Below are 19,504 nucleotides of genomic sequence, written 5' to 3' on the forward strand. Positions count from 1 at the left end.
GTAACATTATCTAGGTGTTCCTGCTCCGGCAGGGGGATTGGACTAGATGATCTTTCGAGGTCCCTTCCAATCTCTAACATACTGTGATACTGTGATACTGTGATAACAGAATAAGATGGTACAGACATTACAGTTTCATAGAACCACCTAAAAAAGTGAAGATACAGGAGCTAAAACACAGAAGGAAGACTATAGCACCTCAGGGGGGTTTGCCATGCAAAATCATGATAAACTTCTACAACAAAGCCTTCCACAGGATTTCTTAATTGCTTCTAATATTGGCAGCTGCCTAACCAGCAACAAAACTTCAGCCCATTTTATTTGATGCTGTATGAAAACACAGTGATACAGAAGAACTGAAATAGGGTAATATGATCTACAGAATTCTGCAAGAGCTGTTTGTAACAAACAATACAGAAAAAAAACTCAGATTGCAATGGATGTGGAAAAGCTGATAAACGGGTATTAGCTCCCAGCAAACGGTCAACATCTTCACAAGGCAGAAGTGATAACACAATGGGGACAAGACAAATGGGCCCAAGTCAAATGGGTCCACAAGGGAAACTACATAACTTCACTAGATTGCCATGGTTCCAAGTGTTAGTCATGTCCATCAAAAGTGACCAACCAAAAGATTAGCCACACATCTCAAACACAGATAGTACTATGCAGCTGACATTTAGGCTAAGCAGAACAGTGCAACTAGACAGACCTTAAGTCTGCTGAAGCATTTAGAAACTATCAAATAAGCAAAGGTGAATTCTTCCAAACGCTCAGCTGCGGGAGTATCATCTCTATATATAAGTCATTAAGTAATTCACCTTGGTAAATTGTTCACTGCTTATCAGCTCCAAATGAAGCTATTTTCTACATCTAGGACAACACAGACTCAGTGTCTCAGGAATGCAAAACGTGGGAGGAAGTAGAGATGTGGGATTTTTTTAATAGGCATATTTAAGTCTTATTCCTTACAACATCTCTGAAAAATCTGGCAGCAGCTTTTAGTAAAGCCCCTGCTTTCCCATTAATGATGGTTAAAACAAAAACCAAACCAACACAAAAAAAAAACACCTCATCTACTGTCATTTTTTCTCTTGGTGACCCAGCGTGCCTGAGCCCTTCTGGAGTATTTTATAAGAATGAACAGATTGCACAAATGAGCCATAATGGCTTTCATTAACCCACCATTACAGCCACATTCCAGCACTTACTAGATCAGATGGCTTTTGAAAATTATGGAAATTACACAAGTCAACTAAAAGGCAGACACCTTCCTGAGAGCTGCCGTGCTTAGGCTTTATCACTGGGAATCAAAACATGTTTTTAAAAAACCATTTACCACATCCATTTATATTGTAAAGAAAACTGATATCCGATTAAATGAAGTTCTGATTTAAGCACAAAGATGCCAAACAACATTAACCAGAAATATATAGCTCCAGCAAGTTTTTCCATAGCTGCTGAAGCTTTAAAGTTGCTTCAAACAGAAGCTAGACCTCTTTGCACACCCTCTTCCAACCTTCTCAGTAGTCACTCTGACTATTCCCAGCAGCTATCAGTTTGGCTTTCTGATCTCTAATAAAGACCAGTCTTAAGCCCATTTGCCCTTTTAATCCAGAGCTACATTATGTGTCTGCAGAAAGACTCATGATTCTAATGGTGAGGGAAGTTATATTCACCTCTTCTCTGTGAGAGGGTGAATAAAGCAAAAAGCAACCTGGCTTCATTTACTTGAAAGTTTGGACTTATTAGAAAGAAAAAAAGACAGAGCAGATCCTTGTCTCACCAGGTCAGTAAGTAAAGTTTTCAGGTCAATTGTTTCCTTACCTCAAAAATCAACTCTTTATTTTCCTGTAGTTTTGGCAGTTTCCTTTACAGGTGATGGGTACTACGCAAAAATGAAAGCTCACATCTGAAAGCAGTAATTTGTGTTACAGGAAAAAAAAAATTCTCTGCATTCTAGCCTACCATAAGTAAGAGAGAACAGTGCTACAGCAGTGTTTAGACACAGGAAACTATCCTTCAGTCCACAAACACAGAAACCCTTTTTCATGAGAAAAGCAAGTGCCATGGCATCACTCCAGCAATGCAAGACAGAGAATATATCCCTTGATCTGCCAAGGTGTTCAGTATACTTAAGATAATTCATAATTCACATATCCACCGCTGCTTTTAAGAAAGGGAATTCAATTTCCTCATGTTTTATACTACCTATGACCTTCCAGATCCAGCAAAGGACTTACAAATCCCAATCAAGAGCAACTATACTCATCAGTCCTTCTGTATGATCCTCAACTGCCCAAAACTGTCCCAAACTGAACGGTTCCAACTGATATGTAGTTAGGATTTAGATGAAAGGATCACTGCCAAGTCATCTCAGAAGCTCTACCATATAAGCACTTGGAGGAAAAAAGGCAATGATTACCCCTTGGATGCCCCACTAAGACACTACAGAATTTACTGTCATTGAAATACAGTGACTGCAGCTGGAAGTGATGCCCAGCCCTCTATAAAATTACTCTATGGTCTGAGCAATCAATCAGCATGTGGAACTCAAATTAGCTCTTTCCTTCATCTACGAAGTTCAAGCTCCTATTTGCTGGTTAGACACCACCAGAGTTGCCAACTTTACAACAGTTCCTAGAAGGGTAATTTTAATTTCCAGTCCACGGACAGCTACCAAAATTTGCTTATTTCATTGTTCTTTGACCTAGACCATAATTCCCCTTTAGCTTGAATATACCGTAGTTCCTTGCATGGCTGCAGAAGAAATATAAAATGCAATTCCATAGTTAAAAACAAACCAAAACCCAAACGCTATTTAGTGAAGAAAAGCTATGAAGAACAACTCAGTTAAGAACCCTTTCAGCTTTAAGTTACTTAGCATAACATAAATTGACTGCTGTGGCACACAGGGTAAAGACTGACTTCGTATCTCAACACTTTCTTTTACTTGTTTCCTATGAGGGGAAAACCAGATTCATACAGACAAGATTACAGAATTGGTCTTCTAGGAAAGCAAGTTTCTTAGCAGGTTTATTTGGACTTGCCTGTCGAGCCCTCCTCTAGAACATAGTTTATCCCAGAAGTTCTGCTGCAGAAGAACAAGATCAAGAACGTCAAGCTTCAGTAACACTTCAATGAAAAACTACCTAAGTTGAGCTTGTTAGATCTTTCTCCCTTCAACTGAGCGGTGCATTGGGATAATTCATTGCATAGCTTCCAAAAAAGCTTTTAGTCAGCAGCACTTCTGTCTGCCTTAGGGTAAGAAAAGTCTTCTGCCTTTATCTCCCATGAAGCTTTAAAAGTGGGTCCGATTTCTCTTCATGTGGAGAGCTGCCATCCAACTTTCACTAAATGCTAGATTAGGGTTAGATCTGGATCTGTGGCTACTCGAGGAAAAAAAAAAAGAACACAAGAATCAATCACTTCAGCCTGAGGGAAATACTAAACAAAAATACTACCGCATCTTGTGGCTTTCCTTCCTCCTTTCTAGTGAGCCAGCCTCTCTGACTCACAGTTCAGTACTGCAGACCTGTGTTGTAACATCAGTTCTTTTCATACTCTCACTCAAGAGGTTATCTGTAAGTTTAAAACAAAGTGACCACAGGCTCTCACTTGTGTTGCTCTAATGCATGAAATGAAAGATGCACCCTAGTACATTTCCATAACAGTCCATCTTACAGAGCTGGTCCTCTCTTCCCCTCTCAAAGGGAGTGAGATTTGTGTGACTGGGCAAAGGGCAGCTCAGGGAGCTGATCGGCTGAGAACTAATCCCTAGTGAGAAAACTGAAAGTCTTGGTCTCAATGAGCTAAGCCAGCTCACCCAAGGGTCATGTGCATGTCAAAGCCAACAAGAACATTTGGCAGCGAAAGTGGTGGACCTACAACCACATGAAATTAAAACTGGCTAAAAGCACTGCAGATCCATATTATCAGATTCCCTTTACTTTGCTTAGACCAACTAGAGTGATTGGATTATTAGACAATGATTTCATCCCAGAATTACATCCCCATTTTGTCCCAAAATAAAGTCAGGCCCATGTTTATGCCATTCAGGTTTTGAAATTCTTTAAGTGAAATACTGATATAAGAGCAGGGCTGGGGATATTTTACTGTATGATTTACATTGAGAGAGGACTGCTTTTCTTGATCTGAGCTCTGAACTCACTCATTTCCCTGCAGCCACATAAATTGCATTCCCTGTACTGAAGTGAAAGAGAGTTACTGTTCTGCAGCTTCCAGTCACAGGTTTTGTCTCCCCAGCTTCCCTGGTGTATTCAAGTCTTCTGCTGAAATACACAGCATGAAGCAAACACGCACCTTGCAGAGCATGAATTTAAAATACAGATTTTTGGGGGGGTCTTGAGCCTCCCACACCCATACACACTGGAAGTGACTGGGAGAGAAAAAAGTCAGCCACAGGTACCAGGTTTTGATTTAAGACTTCACTGAATTTGAATCATAGTTGTTAAGATTTTAATACTAGTGTAACACTTCACTACCAAAAAAAGGAAATTACATGTATAAACTTCAGTAGTTCAGAAAAGCCAAAGTCTATTTTACTATAAAATAGTATCAGCAGGAAGTTACTTGTGCATAGAGCTTCATCTAGAAGATTGTTTTCCAAATTGTACTCTGAATTCCAGACCTTTACTGTTTCAGGTCCTGCTGATAAAGGTTGGAAGATGAATAATCATAAAAACAAGAAGTGGGATGGCCCACTTCCTCCTCAAACATCCTCCTATGGATCTATTCACGTATTTGGCAGAGCTGGTGAAGGGAGTTTTTTGCACTGTGCCAAACTGGTTTCCAAAATTCTTGAACATCAGGGTCGTGCTCTATGACAGAAAAAAAGTTAAAACTTCTTCAGTGATCCCACTCTAGCCCTGAATGCCTCCTGGAGGGAGAGTTTAGGTGCTCGGGCAGGAAAAGAGCATCACTGTTGCAGCTTTGCTTTCTTGTGCTTGCTCACGCTGCTGCACAGCTACTGCCTCGCTTCCTCGCAAGCTAATTGCTGCACTAAATCCTGAGGATTAAAAAGTTGTCAGGGAAGCAAGTCTTGAAAACTTCAGTAAAAACCAAACTTCTCGTTTCATCCGCCGCCATCCCCTGACTCTTCCCCCAGCCCACGCATTCCCAGCCGCAGTTTGGAGGGGTCAGGAACTGCTGCTCCAGTACAGCGCAAGATTGCCACCTGCAGGCGCAGGGAACCAGAACGGCTCCGCTCGGACAACAGCCGAAGCAGAAGGTTGTATTTTCCCTACAAATTCAGGCCTTTTTTTCTTTTCTCAATACTTGGACTCAGAACATGAATATACAGTTTGCAAGCAGAGTAAACGTTAAGGGCTATGCGCCGTGGCACAGAGAGATTGAGTAGACATGATAAAAGATGATTACATTTTCAGTAAATTCTTCTACATATTCACGCCCCAGCTCTTATAATTTTCTTATAGCTCCAGGAGATCATGGTATGCTCTTGCCTTGTTTTTTCTATAGCTTTACTTTCCCTGTTCAGATTTTGGTATTAAATCAAAAGGTAAGAACATATCCACCAGGACTCTCATACACAGCGGACAAGAAAAATCACAGAATTGACTGGGTCCACACTGACTTTCAGAAAGAAGAGGGTTTTTTATTACTACTTTTATCTTGACTGATACTGAAATGATTTCTACAAGAAACTATCAGCGTGCCTGCCTGTACAGACAAAACCCTGTACCCCAGTGCACCCGTAGTGAATACCGATTCCACATAATATTTTTGAGAAGGAGAGAAAAAAAACACCAGAGATTTGCTTCATATATCCTCTGTTTGCTTCAAGTGGACATAAGTTTGGCAAAATCTTTTTACTGTTACACTTTCGTCAGTAAGAAGCTGTAGAGAAATTTGGCAAATAGATAATCAGTATGCAACTTAGTAGGAAGCATGTAGGAATGAATATGGGCAATTCTATACATCATACATAAGCAATGGTCAAATACTGAATACTTTTCTGCTTCAGGGACCAAGCAAGCTGGAGAAAAAGCCCTTGGCAGGGGCAATTCTAATTCTTAAGAGCTACAGTAAGTCGTGGCTTGGAGCATATACTTGTGCTCAGAAAAACAAACACAAGGATACCAACATCCTCTATAAACCAAGCACCACAAACATCCAATTTACAAAACTAAGCTAGCTACATTTAACAGGATACAACCATACAAAGGTAAGCAAATACAATGGTAAGGCATCAAGCAGCTTCAAACTCAGTCTGAAGCAAAATCAAATCAACACCTGGTGTTTCTACCCTGACAATAGCGCAGAGACTTCCTGGAGAACCGCAGTTTCTGTATTTCTCCTCTTTACAAAGACAGAGGAGAACTACATGATCTTAAGGGCCTTTTCAACCGTAACTATTCTAAAGATCAATCAACCCACAAACACTTACTTAGCTTCCTCATTAAAAATCCAGAAGCTTGGCAAATAAATGAAACCATCTTCATAAGAAACCATGCACTGTACACAGAACGTACATTCACAAAGTGGAATGTCTACATGCTATGTAAGGGACTTCAGCAAACAGAGCTTTTTTAAAAGGCTAAGGATGGGTAAATCTTATCATGCTGAAAAGGATTTCTTGTCACTATCACACAGCAAGAATTCACCAAGCACATTACACCACTTTTACTGAAGTCAAGAAGTATGGGACAAAGCAACAATTAACTGGGTCTCTTTTCCTGTTCCTTTCTCACTCTTTTTTTTTTTTTTCCAATTTCCAAACAGCCATTAGAGATTTCAGTAGTTTACCTGAAATACTGAAATCATCCTGCTGGATTTGGTCAGCAGACAATCAAGCACCACAGACCAGTGATCAAAGTGCAAGGTAGTCAATGAGATTTTAACAGAACAGTGCAACTTCAAGTCTATTTCCACACAATGTTTGAAGCGGTTTTAATTAATCCATTTGAAGGATCAAAAGCTGCAAATTTAGGGTTTGGGGGAATTTGCACTAGTTTAATTTGTTGAACTTAAACTGGGGCATTTTTTTCTGAATACACTGACCCACCTGCTAACGGCTAGTGTTAAAGTAGTCAAAAGCTCAGTGACGTTTCAATGAATCTCCTCCTATATTACATTTATTATGACAGCTTACTTATTTTCAGAGAAACAAACGTTAACAAGAACATGAAAGAGACAGGACTTGCTGAACACATAAAGCTTCAGTTGAAATAAATGGGGATACTGAGCCCTTTTCAAGATCATATGCAAAACCCATGTTTGTCTAGAAATAAATACAGGAAGATTTATCTTGGAAAGGAATAGGAAAAGGAGTCTTACCAGCTGAATAAAAGCCTTTCTTAAAGCAGAAAGCCATGAACTGAGCAGGGATAGCATCAAGAGAAATCACCAACATGAATGCAAGGTGCAAGAAGTTACCTTAAGTGAAGTCTGTATTATTGTCAACCATTGCTTATTTATTTCTGGCTGAAAGAAAACTTAAACTTATTCCTTTCCTTCCCCAGCCACCATTTACAGCCCAAAGCAGAAAACATGGACAATAATCAGATGCACCAAGTAGAAATAAAGTGAAAAGAGAAACTGCTACTCGCAGTTGCAATCTGAGATCCAGAACAAATTTTTAGCAGACAAGCTCGACGTGAGTCAGACACACAAATACTGAAACGAAGCAGCAGTGGGCAGAAAACCCATTCCAGAGACATAACAGCAGATGGACCAAGCTTCTGATAGCTTAGAGCCCTGAAACTGGAAAAGCCATGATACTTTGTTTGATTTCCAAGTAGAGATCTATTGCCTTTTTTTCTGGTTTGTGGTCCTGAGAGGTGACATGATGCTCAGAGGATTGAGAAAATTACAAGAGGCAAGAAACATTTTCCATGTTTTCTTTGATGGAAAAGGAAAAATAATGGAAGATTTCTGAATCACAGTCCCTATGACTTGAACAAGTTCATCTTTTTTCTAGATGCAAGGTAAAAACTCCTTATCATTAAAAACAATGGCAGGCAAGTTACCTTATTAGGAGAGAGGAAGCAAACATTAGCAGTGTGCTTTCTAGTAAAGAGAACAAAGTATGCAAGAGTCTGCAAGTAGGCTGGATTGAAACACTTTTGCTGACTCCCAGGTATTACCTGGGATGAGGCTTTCCTTGCACTCATCACAAATAGATGATTCTAAGTTCAAAGGGAATACATTCTCCAGATCATTTGTGACTATCTAATAGGAAATTTCATGTGTATATCAGCTGTAGTCTTCCAGCACAGCCTCTAGCACAGCTATCAATCTTCCAAGCTTCATCTTCTGAACTAGAGCTAACAAGCTCTAATGAACCATTGAAATCTGTGGTTAATGTTTAAACATTACAGCAACTTAAACTATTCTTTTATTTCCTGGTGTTCATCAGAAGTCATCTGTATAAAATATCCAGGAAGGTTAGAAGCACAGGATGAGACACAGACTATATAATAATTAATACTTAAACAGAAGCACCACCTTCAATCAGTACTTCTTTCACACTAGGCAATACTCAAATATTTTCTGTAAATCTATTTTACATAATAATGCATAAGCAGCAAATTCATTTCTTCTACTTTTCTCCTTTTTTCAGGAAGGCAGAAAAACATCTTCCTCCCTTTCTCCCCACCACCAACTGCCACACTGCTCTATTTTCTATTTCTAGTTTTCATTTAGAATGTCAAGGACCTTTGCTCTGTTTTCAAGAGCCATAGCTGGAAATAATGGGCAGGGATCAAGGGCTACAGTAGTTAGTTACAGCTGGTAAAGCATCTCCATGAACACTGAATCTGTAAGAGGCCTGTGTTGCCTTATTCATAAAGAGTGCATGACAGAAATTTATGAACTTTGCAGCCCCAAGAGATCTCATCCACGTCTCCTTGAGAGATGCTTTCATTTTCCCCCAGCATTAGCTTGCTCAGCCTCCCTCTTTTCCTATGACCATCTGCTCCCTGTATCTCAGACTGCACAGTACAGGGGAGAAAAACCAAGAAATCAAATCACCCTTTCCTCCCAGGCACTCAGCTGCTCTTCTTCACACCCAAGGCCACAATCACTACCAGTTTTCTTGAAATGTATTGATATCCCTGCTCAGCTCAAGTTTCCTAGGAATAAATAGTTCATAAAAGTATTTCTATCAAGAAATTTCACATCCACATCCCAATGAGAACAAGCAAAGAGACTAAGGAAATACTATATCCAATCAGTAAAACCACTGTTAAGTGTTACTTCTACCATGTTAGAGGTTTGAACAAGGGGTAACAGGTTAAAACTTAGGCAGGGGAAGTTTAGATTGGATATAAGGAAGAAGTTCTTTACTGTAAGGGTGGTGAGGCACTGGAATGGGTTGCCCAAAGAAGTTGTGAATGCGCCATCCCTGGCAGTGTTCAAGACCAGGCTGGACAGAGCCTTGGGTGAGATGGTTTAGTGGGAGGTGCTCCTGCCCATGGCAGGAAGGTTGGAACATGATGATATTAAGGTCCTTTCCAACCCTACCTTTCTATGATTCTATGAACAAAGAGCAGCCTATGATTTGTCATACTCTAGGAGGCCATATTTTATATGTAATGTTTATGTATTAGTATGTAATATTTAGTACAATCCACCACTGTTATTACATGACATAATACCGATGATCATGTAAATCACCATATATAACAACTCATTATGTAGCTATCAAGGCCTTTTGAGAAGATTTTAATTAAACTCCAGAAATCCCACCAACCATTCATAATTCTGGAATTTAAAAAACATAGTGAATAAATTATGTTAACTTATACAACACAGCCTCCAAGACCATACTCCAAGTTGTGGAATTGCATGAGGTTGTCTTGTTTTGTTTCTCAGTTTTTAAGAGCAAGCGAAGGGCTCAAGAAAGGAAAACCAGAACATTCAGAAATAGTGAAGCAATGCCTGGGTACCCAGAGTATATTTCATGTTAAGTTCTATTTGATAGATTTGTAATGTGATATACAGCTGATTATCTTGATATTGAACATCAGGACCAAAGTATTAACAGATAAGGATATGCACTGGCTCTGCAGTGTGGAAATAAGGCAGAAATTTGCCCACTAGAGATTATAAGATATTATACTGATAGATGTCCATTTTTCACATGCTTCACAAAAAGAATCAGAACATGATTGTTTTGACAAGCTGACTAAACTGCCAGGGTTTTCTTCTTATTACTCACACGCAGTGAGACTAGCTGCAGGCCCATAGGGACTGACATTCAAATCAGTACAGAAGGTATCAGATGGTATCATGTGTTCCCTTCATAACACAATTGCCAGAGTTAGCAGGAGATAAGCGAGTGAGTATGTCATCCTGTCCTTTTAATTGGGAAAAGGACATGTTAGGTGAGCACCACAGGTAATGCCAAACAGAAAGCAAAGGGAATGCATTAATACCAGCCAAAACCAGTCAACTGAATCCTTGTTGGAAGGGAGCCGTAAGGATTATCAAAATCCATCTCCCTACTCTTCACAGGACTACCTAAAAATAAATCATATAACTAAAAGCATGGTCACCTTGAACTCTGAGAGACTTAGTGCTGTAACTACTTTGCTGTGGAGCCTGCTCCACCACCCTCTCATTGAGAAGCCTTTTCCTAATGTCCAATCTGAACATTCTCTGACCCATTTCTACGTCCTCTCTGATCACCAGAAAGAGGAAATAAGCAGCTGCCTCTTCGCTGCCTCCCTTTAGGTAGTTGTAGACTGCAACAAAGTCACCCCTCAGCCTTCTCTTCTCCAAGCTGAACAAACCAACTGACCTCAGCCACCCCCAAGTCTTGCTCTCAAGGTATTTCACCACCTTGCAGACCCTCTAATAGTTTGATACCCTTAGAACCATAAAACGGTCAGGGTTGGAAAGGACCTTAAGATCAGCTAGTTCCAACCCCCCTGCCATGGCAAGGGCACCTCCCACTAAACCATGCCACCCGTCAGATACTGTGGTGCCCAAAACTACACGCAGCACTCAAGGTGGTGCTACACCAGTGCAGTGCAGAGTGAGATAATCCACACATTATAACGATACTACATTATGTTATAATGCTAGGTTACTTCTGCCTTCTTACAGAGAAGCGTTCTGTCTTCCAGATACATCAACTTTCACTGCATAAAAAAAAGAAGAAAAAAAAAGGCATTATGTAAAAATCCAACAAAAAAGCTATACCATTACAACACTTAACAGCAACATCTTTTAGACCACCCGCAGAATTTGAAACAAGGACCAAAAGGCACAGATGCCTTCCTAAAATTATATTCAACCCAAACTTTTGCTCATAACAAATGCTTTCTGGCACTGCAGGCTGAGAAATCCAAATTAACTACTTCTGAGTCAAACTGACCTCAGCTACATAGCTGGCATTGCAGAGTAATCCTGGCTGCACAAACAAGCTACTCTCAAGTATCGAAGTCCACTACACCTTCAAAGAAAAGGGATCTTGTCAGCAAGATTCATTCTATGCCAGAGAACAGGTGATAGGCATCATGAGAACATTTGCTGCAGCATGTTTTCCTGCAACCATTCTTCCTGCTCTCTCAGATTCTTTTAATCTGAATACCATGACAATCTTGTAACCTTGTACTCACAAAGATCCTTTCTACAATATCAGCATTTCTATTTAATGTATTTTTAATGCAGAGTATAATATGAAATCATTTGGGAAAGCTATGCTCAGCTTTAATCTTTTCTGTGAATAATTAGAAACTTGGCAACAAAGGACATTTACTCTCTCTGGATTGACATGTATTCCAGTGTCAAGACATCTGCATTTTCACCAAGGAGATCAGTAATACTCCATTCATTGCATTTCTGGTTTTGCAAGCTAAAAAGGAAAGTAAAGTTTTGAGGAAGAATCCAGGCCCAGTTTTCTTTCAATCATGCTCATTTACCAGTGTAGTACAGCAGATTTGTTTGTCTTCTTGAGATGAAACACCCCTGTCATCCAACTACAATAATAATTCCGACACAGACACAGAGCCAGAAACAGCCACCAGGTGCCAAAGTTAAGTTTATAGAAAGCATTCCTAAAACTGTTGTTGATTTTAGGTCAGCATGCAGGCAACTGCCATTCTGTGAACAACAGCTACCATACTCAGCCATCACCAAGCCACAGCTTGGTACAGCTTTCAATGCGTGCTGCGTACTTTTGGCATCTTTGAAGACTACACTGCTAGTTTTGACATCCACAAGGCCCATCCTAGATACCAGAAATAGCAGCATTTTCTTGCTTGTGCATCACTATCTGTTAGGCTGCAACAAAGAATCAGCACCTTCTACAGGGAGACGTTATCCATGTCCTGGCTGCCTTCCTTTTCAAGTTGTTTACAGGTGATATTTGTTTGGACATAATCCAGTTGTGATGCCTCCACCATTATGCTGTGAATTTGATATTTAGAAAAGCCTACAATTGTCACTGAAGGTAACAGAGTTGAGGCGGAACAGAAGGAGAATCCCAAATTAATCCCAAAACTATACAGCTGCATTGAGTCATCAAAGCTGAAAAACCCATAGGCCCCTGGTTTTGCATTCGGTTCATTAAGCGTCCCTGGCTGTCCACATGGAATGAAAGCAGCTGATGTGCCCAACTTAGAACTCTCACCTTCACCTGATTAACAGCCCTTATATGCTTATTGCCTTTTAAATTTAGGGAAATACTTCATATCAAAGCTACGATCTGACAAAACTTAATCCCATACATCCCTTCAACTCCTCCGTACGCAAGACATACCAGTACACTGCAACAGAAATGCTATTTACCGTTTGTTCAAGGCACTAATTCATTCATTAGATTAACTGAAGGGGAAAATCCAAGCAGGAAAAACTGAAGGGGGAAGAAAAAAAAAACAAATAAAAGAAAAAAATAAAATAAATAAATATTTTTCCAGCTCACTCACCAACTGAAAGAGAGCAGCTCTTCCACAGCTGACAGTCCCAGTATGGAACAGCTAGAATGAATCTGAAGAGAACAGTAACTGGCCTTGAATTACTAAAATGGTGACTATCAAGGCAAATAAAACCTTACTCTCAATTTTACAATAAGGCCAAATTAACTTGTCATTTCTGGGTTGGGGGTGGCCTGCAACAATCTAAATTAAAAAAAAAGGCAGAAAAACAACTAAGGATCGAATTTCTCCTTTGCTAGTCCTTGCAAATCAATTGAAAGGGACTTGCATAGGCTTGTGTTTGATAGAGGGAAGAGTGAAAGGAAATTAGACCCTAACAGGAAGAAATAAATAGCTCTTCTCTAATAAGATGTGGAACAGTAACCACAGTAGAGGAACAACAAATGTTTTCTCACATTTGTCTGTAACATTAAATAACTTCAGCTAAAGTGAATCTGTAAGCAGTTCACTGACCCTCACTGACTGAGGAGCTTGCCTCACTCTCACACATGCATAACAGCTTCCTATCATCATGAAAAATAAAGAGGGGCTGGAATTTGGGAGTTCACAAGAGTATGGAGCTTGGATTGAATAAGAAATCTGTGCTTCTTGCTGTGGACGCCTTATACCCTCCTCTTCATTTAAAGAGAATCCTTCATTTTCTTGCAGCAACATTAAGTCACATTTTCAAGTTTTGGCTGAGAAAATTGCATGAACCACAGTTAACAGATGAACCACATATTAAACATGGAATTAATGTGTTTAGTGCAAACAATGAATCCAAGCTTCTTTTAAGCTTATGGACAAAAAGGACCAATGAAGTTCAAGTGAAGTCTCTGGAGGTTCTCCAACCAATTCAGAATTTAACACCTCTCATCTTTAATAGATTTAATATAGTATTCTTTGAGAAATTCAAAATTGCTACTTTGCAGATAAATCCCAGCCTGGAGAAAATATCCTTGGCCTGGAAAGCATCAGTCTTGACAGACTGTCACAAAGGCCAGGCCTGAAAAATACTCAGTTTACTATTTTGAGAGTTTCCTCTTTCCTGGAGGAAATAACTACAGAACCAGTATTGCATAAACAAAAGAAGTTATCCCCTGATGTCAATAGCATCAGGCTCTCGTCACACAGCCACAGAAGGAAAGTAATGAAACGTTTTTCTTTTGGCTGGTTTGGGGCAGGGGATGGTGGTGGGAGTTTGTTTGATTTATTATTTTGGGTTTGGTTTGTTGGTTTGTTTGTTTTGTTTCAGAATTTGATAAAACCAAATTAAAGCAGTTCCCATGGCAAGGCTTCTGAATATCAGGTATCACTTATCCACACAAAGAAAACAAAAAGAAAAAAAGAATAATTTTTTTCTTATCTTTATGCCAGATTGGTAAGAAATTATTTTTTTCTCCCATATGAGCCTGCAGGAATACTTAAGACACAAATACAATAAATTGGGAATATTTTGTACCATAGATATTTTACACTATTTCTATGCTTATGATGTACGGCTATATAAAGGAGACTGTAGTGAGGTGGGAATTGGTCTCGTCTCCCAAGTAACAAGTGACAGAATAAAAGGAGATGAGCTCAAGCTGCTCCAGGAGAGGTTTAGGTTGTATATTAGGAAAGGTTTCTTCACCAAGAGGGTGGTCAGGCATTAGAACAGGCTGCCCAGGACAGTGGTGGAATCATTGTCCCTGGAAGTGTTCACAAGCCATGTAGATGGGGCCATCAGTGATACGGTTTAGTGGTGGACTTGGCATCGATGGTGAACAGTTCAACTTGATGATCTTAAAGGTCTTTTCCAACTTAGTTGATTCTATATGACTGAATTTTCCTCCACATTTTCACCTCTTAGGAAGAAGGCTAAGCTCTGAATAATAATTTTTTTAGGCATTTACAGAACATCAATTCTACAAATTCCTAGAGGTATTTATAACCTTTCAGACTGCTGTGAGAAATGTCAGGAACACTTCACTGTCATCGAAATACATTCTTCAGCTAGGGAGGAATACAGAACTGTTCAACAGGCAACAAGAAGAGACATGAAAAACATCAAGCCAGGAAATTATATGGATACCTGAGGCAAGGAGAATGAAATTACCAGAGCTAGAATTTGATCAAGGTACAAGGTACTACTGCTGGTAAATGTTTTCCGATTAACAATGGTCTGTGGGGTCATTCTTTTCAGCACCAGCAACTTGAAAATGCAGGGCAAATGCAGACAGAAGAGAATTATAATTGCAAATGCCAGCAGTTACTTGAACAAAAATGGGAAGCAAGCTCATTGCACTGGGTTATTGTGACCGTCTGCATCTATCGTGTCATTCAGAAGTCCAAAGTTTACAGGTTATACACAGACATCCTTTTCAGCATCTGCAGGCTTTCAAGTACAAAAAAGCAGAATCAAACCTTCCAATCTGAAGTATCACATTTAATCTATACTGGAATAAATTGGTTCAAAAGCATTTGAATGAAAAAGAACTATTTAGACAGGAAGCACCAACACTAAGTTGTTTTATACATCACTCTGGTGTTTCTGGAGATGTCCTCCACCTGATGGGGAATGACTCACAAAGTTAAAGACAAATAATGGTATAGTGCCAACATACATGAAAGAGGTAAATTAATAGTGAGGTGGCTGAACTTTGTAGTCAAATTGTCCTTCTGTCAGATGTAAGTGATGTTGCAATCTTCATGAAGTGCTTGAACTCTTTATGTTATGCCTCCATCCTCAGTTTTTTAACAGTGCATCAATCACTCTTAGAATTGTAAAAAGGACTAGTGTTTTTCTTTTGATTGTTAAAAAAGAAGCCTATGAAAGTGAATTTGTCATTAGTCCAAATGTGGGCCCTTTTCTTTCCACATTCTTCTAATGCTGTCTTCCTACTTTCTCATACATTTACAGTTTCAAGGAAAAAAAATCCTCTGTCAATCTTTGTCTACCCTCTACAGCCACTTCTAAGTCTTCAATAATTCATTACCCAATAGCATTAGCATAAAATACCTGGAATTCAAGGCAAATTAACAAGAAAACTTGCACCAAAAAAAAAAAATTCACGTAAAAAACTTTTTTTCCCCTTTCCTTCCCACGATTTGATGTGTACTATGGTTGTTTTATATTTTAAGCAAGCTTAAGCCAAATGTCTTCTAAACATAATGACTGCTTTTTTAAACATCTTTTACCATAAGAAAAGCTGAAAATTTTACCAGTAATACTTCACCACTCAGGAATTACATTTCAACCTTTGCATAAAATAAGCACGCAAAATCATTCACTGTTACAATTTCTCTTCTGAGTGCCTCAGATGACCAGTATGGCCAATATTTATGTCCAGGAGCTTAATGCACAGTACCTCCTTTCACAGCAATGAACTTCACCTCAATTGTAGGTTTAAAAAACCCAACTGGACTGACAAAGTCTAATTTAATTTTTAGTGCTGAGTGAGTGCAGGATTAAGTTGAGCCTTCACTGAAATTACTGCAAATTTGTACTTTAGTACAAGATATTGGATGAAATTTTGATCTAAGACTGAAGTCAAATGAAAGCTTTTCTTTCCAAAGTCAAGTAATTACACTTATGCTTTACAGCTTTAAGTCAGCACTTTGTGGTGCTGTTTTCATCACAATTATCTTTTCACTAAATACATTGAACGGTTATACACATCACGTATTCAATGCCCAGGGAAGCAACCAACTTCTGCTCCCTCAGCTGTCTTCTGCATGCGATATACAACAAGCCCAAAAAAGAAGTGCTTATGATATAGTGTCAGATATTTACTTCTACAGGCAAATCAGTTATCTTCTACTATACTTACCAGCAAAGTTTCAATAATGTACCTTCTAACCACATTCTAATATATAGAATCTTCTCACAGCTTCTGAGTGTGTATAGGTCCCAAAGGTCTTATTTCTATGATTTCCTTCCCAAATCTCTTACTTATTTCCGTGTTAAGAGGCATTGATTTAAACACTTGCTTTACCACCTAGCCTTCAGAGCTACAGAAAGCAAATATAGATTATTTATCACATATCCTACTACTTTTACTGCTGAAGTAATGAAACCTTCTATAAGTTATTAATTGAATTGTAAAAGTTTATTATACTACATCTTCCAGAAAAGCCATTCAAAACAGAACTATGCAGCCAATTACCCAATAGAATAAAGCATTAATGCTAATCAGCAAGTTAATGTTCAATTAGGTTTAACAGAAATACTGCTGGGAACTTGAGAAGAGCCATAACACTGATAGCCCTTTATTACTGGCATGATAACGTACAACGCAAGTCCTGCTACCAACAAGACCTCAGACTACGTAGAAGTCCCAAGAACAGATGACTGTTCCTGAGACTCGAGCTTCCTGCAATTCCTACAGCTCCTTGGGGAGCTGTGTCAATTATACCATCATCAATGTAAATGGCACTTTAAAGAGTCCCTGCAACAAGCAGAGAATGTTAATGCTGATCAGAGGTTCTAACGTACAGCATGCTACTCCCAAAAGCTTTTTAACCTGTGGCTTGTCTATTCAGTTGGTTCCAATCCAATCATTTTTGTGACAGGCAACTGGTGCCCTCTCTGCCTTTGCCAGTCAAAAATCAGCCATTAAAAACAACCCACTTTCCATCATCAGAAACTGTGGAATGCAGAAGTGGCAGCAAAATTACAAACTCCTGTATAGAGAATGTAATAATGTGAAGTCTACTGGCCTTCTTGCTTGATAGGTTATTCTTATTAAGAGAAAATTTTTTTTTAAAAAAAAAAACAAAACAAAGCCTATTCTAAACAGGAAGATAAATAAAAAAGTGTGATGGAGCATGAAAATACTTAATACAGATACGTGACATAGGCTTCTGAATACGGAAATTTAATTATCACTATTCTCAAAAAAGAAAAATCCCACATGCCCATTTTCCAATGACATTTAATATGTATACTCCTGATGCCCCACTCATCATCTAATAGTACTCTTTTGGGAATAGAAGCATAGAGCACAAATGAAGTAGAAGTACAAATCAGAAGGAAAATGCACTATTACTAAAGAAATTGGTATATAAATTTGAAAACAAATGAGAAGCCAGTTAACAACACCACTGCAAAAACATTCATATATGCAATAAATCCACTTCACATTTACATATCAAGGAAAAATTCTGTTTCCTATGACTGTAAGCATTGAGAAATTGTGATGTCTACCCCAAATGTAGAAGCAATTCCTTTCACCAACATCACAATATTGTATTGACTGGCAAACTAATAAAGTTTTTGAATAATGTAGTTCAGTTAACCAACATTAAAAGTGATTTGCTATACCACTTGTACATAATATCTACAATTCCACCCCCCCAAGGTTGTTCCTAATACTGGTTCACAGATGGACAGAGGTGAAGTCCTTTCATAAACTATACAGACCTGCACAAGAGAAGCAAGAGCAAAATAGAAACACTGAAAGAAAAAAAATCAAGGGCACACGTAGAATAAGCATTTCAACTTTCAGTTTTAAGCAAAGCTGAGAGAAGCTTTTCAACTGTGCAGCACTGGGAAGTGTTCAAAGAAATCAAATAGTCGATTCTAACAGCAGCTTTTGTATTAAATGGCTACTCCCCTTTGATCCGAGCTTTAGCCATACTTTGTGCTATCTGTAGACTGTTAAGGCTAGAAGGCAGCAGGAGGAGGGGAGATAAAGTATAGGAACTTACATCCAAACATACTCATAGCACTACTGTCACATTCAAGATAAGGTGCGAGATCCCCACAGTGCCCACATCTTACTTGGGATTATCCGTCTTTTAATTATGAAAAACGCTAAGAAATGAGATCATTTCAAGGACTGCAAGGCCTTTATGGTGACACTGGAATTCAACAAAATCAGAGGACAGCACAGGAAGGTGAGCTTCCCAGAGGGTGTTTTACCTTCCAGAAAGTCATCCCTCTGTGCAAACTCTTCTGAATACATTTTCCCATGCACACTCTTTGACAACACAGAAGGACATGCTAATGTGCTCTTCTTAAAGCGACTACAAGCATAAATTTATGTAATTTCTGGGAACAAATTATAAGCTTTTTAATTTTTTTATTTTCTAGCAAGCGGAACAAGTCAATGAAATAGATTATTTTTAAAATTCCCATGCCTTTTAAGAGCTCAATAGCTCTACATTAGGTTCATAGCTTTTAAAAAAGACAGTCTCCTCCTGCAAGGAATTCTGTCCTTCTGAAAAATGCCATTTTTTTTAACACGAACAGAACACCACTTTTGGCTTCTGTAAGAGTTCCTCTGTTTTCAGCATTGAGGGCTGGTAACTCCATATGGCAGTACCAGAGACACTCCACTGATCTAACAGCGCAAGCATCAAAGTGCTGCACTTCCTGCAAAGCAGAAGAAAGCTTTCAGTTAACATAAAGTTAGTGCGGCATCCTGCCCCCGTCCCCCACCAAAGGTAAACCCTCCAGCTGCTTCAGCACACACTGCTCCACTGACCAAATTATTGATCAAAATAAGACTCTGGGCTCTCATGCAGAGCAGTGGCTACTGCTGGTAGCATTGCGTTACACACCTCCCAGCTTTCACTTTGCTGCTCAGTTGGAGACACACCAAGGTAGGCACAGCTGG

At 39.1% G+C, this 19,504-nt stretch overlaps 1 protein-coding gene across 1 annotated transcript in view; it reads left to right on the forward strand.

Annotated features, from left to right (window-relative positions):
- Positions 1–692: 692 nt before the first annotated feature.
- Positions 693–19,504, forward strand: part of HMMR (hyaluronan mediated motility receptor) — a 56,667-nt gene continuing 37,855 nt past the window's right edge. Inside the window, exon 1 of the mRNA XM_057409874.1 lies at positions 693–696. The gene's annotated coding sequence lies outside the window, so the exon portion shown is untranslated. The remainder of the gene's footprint in view (positions 697–19,504) is intronic.

This window comes from Pezoporus wallicus, unplaced genomic scaffold (genome assembly GCF_028554395.1).
Source record: "Pezoporus wallicus isolate ANWC-B61680 ecotype Strahan unplaced genomic scaffold, APGP_CSIRO_Pwel_v1 contig_4309, whole genome shotgun sequence".
Taxonomy (NCBI): Eukaryota; Metazoa; Chordata; class Aves; order Psittaciformes; family Psittacidae; genus Pezoporus; species Pezoporus wallicus.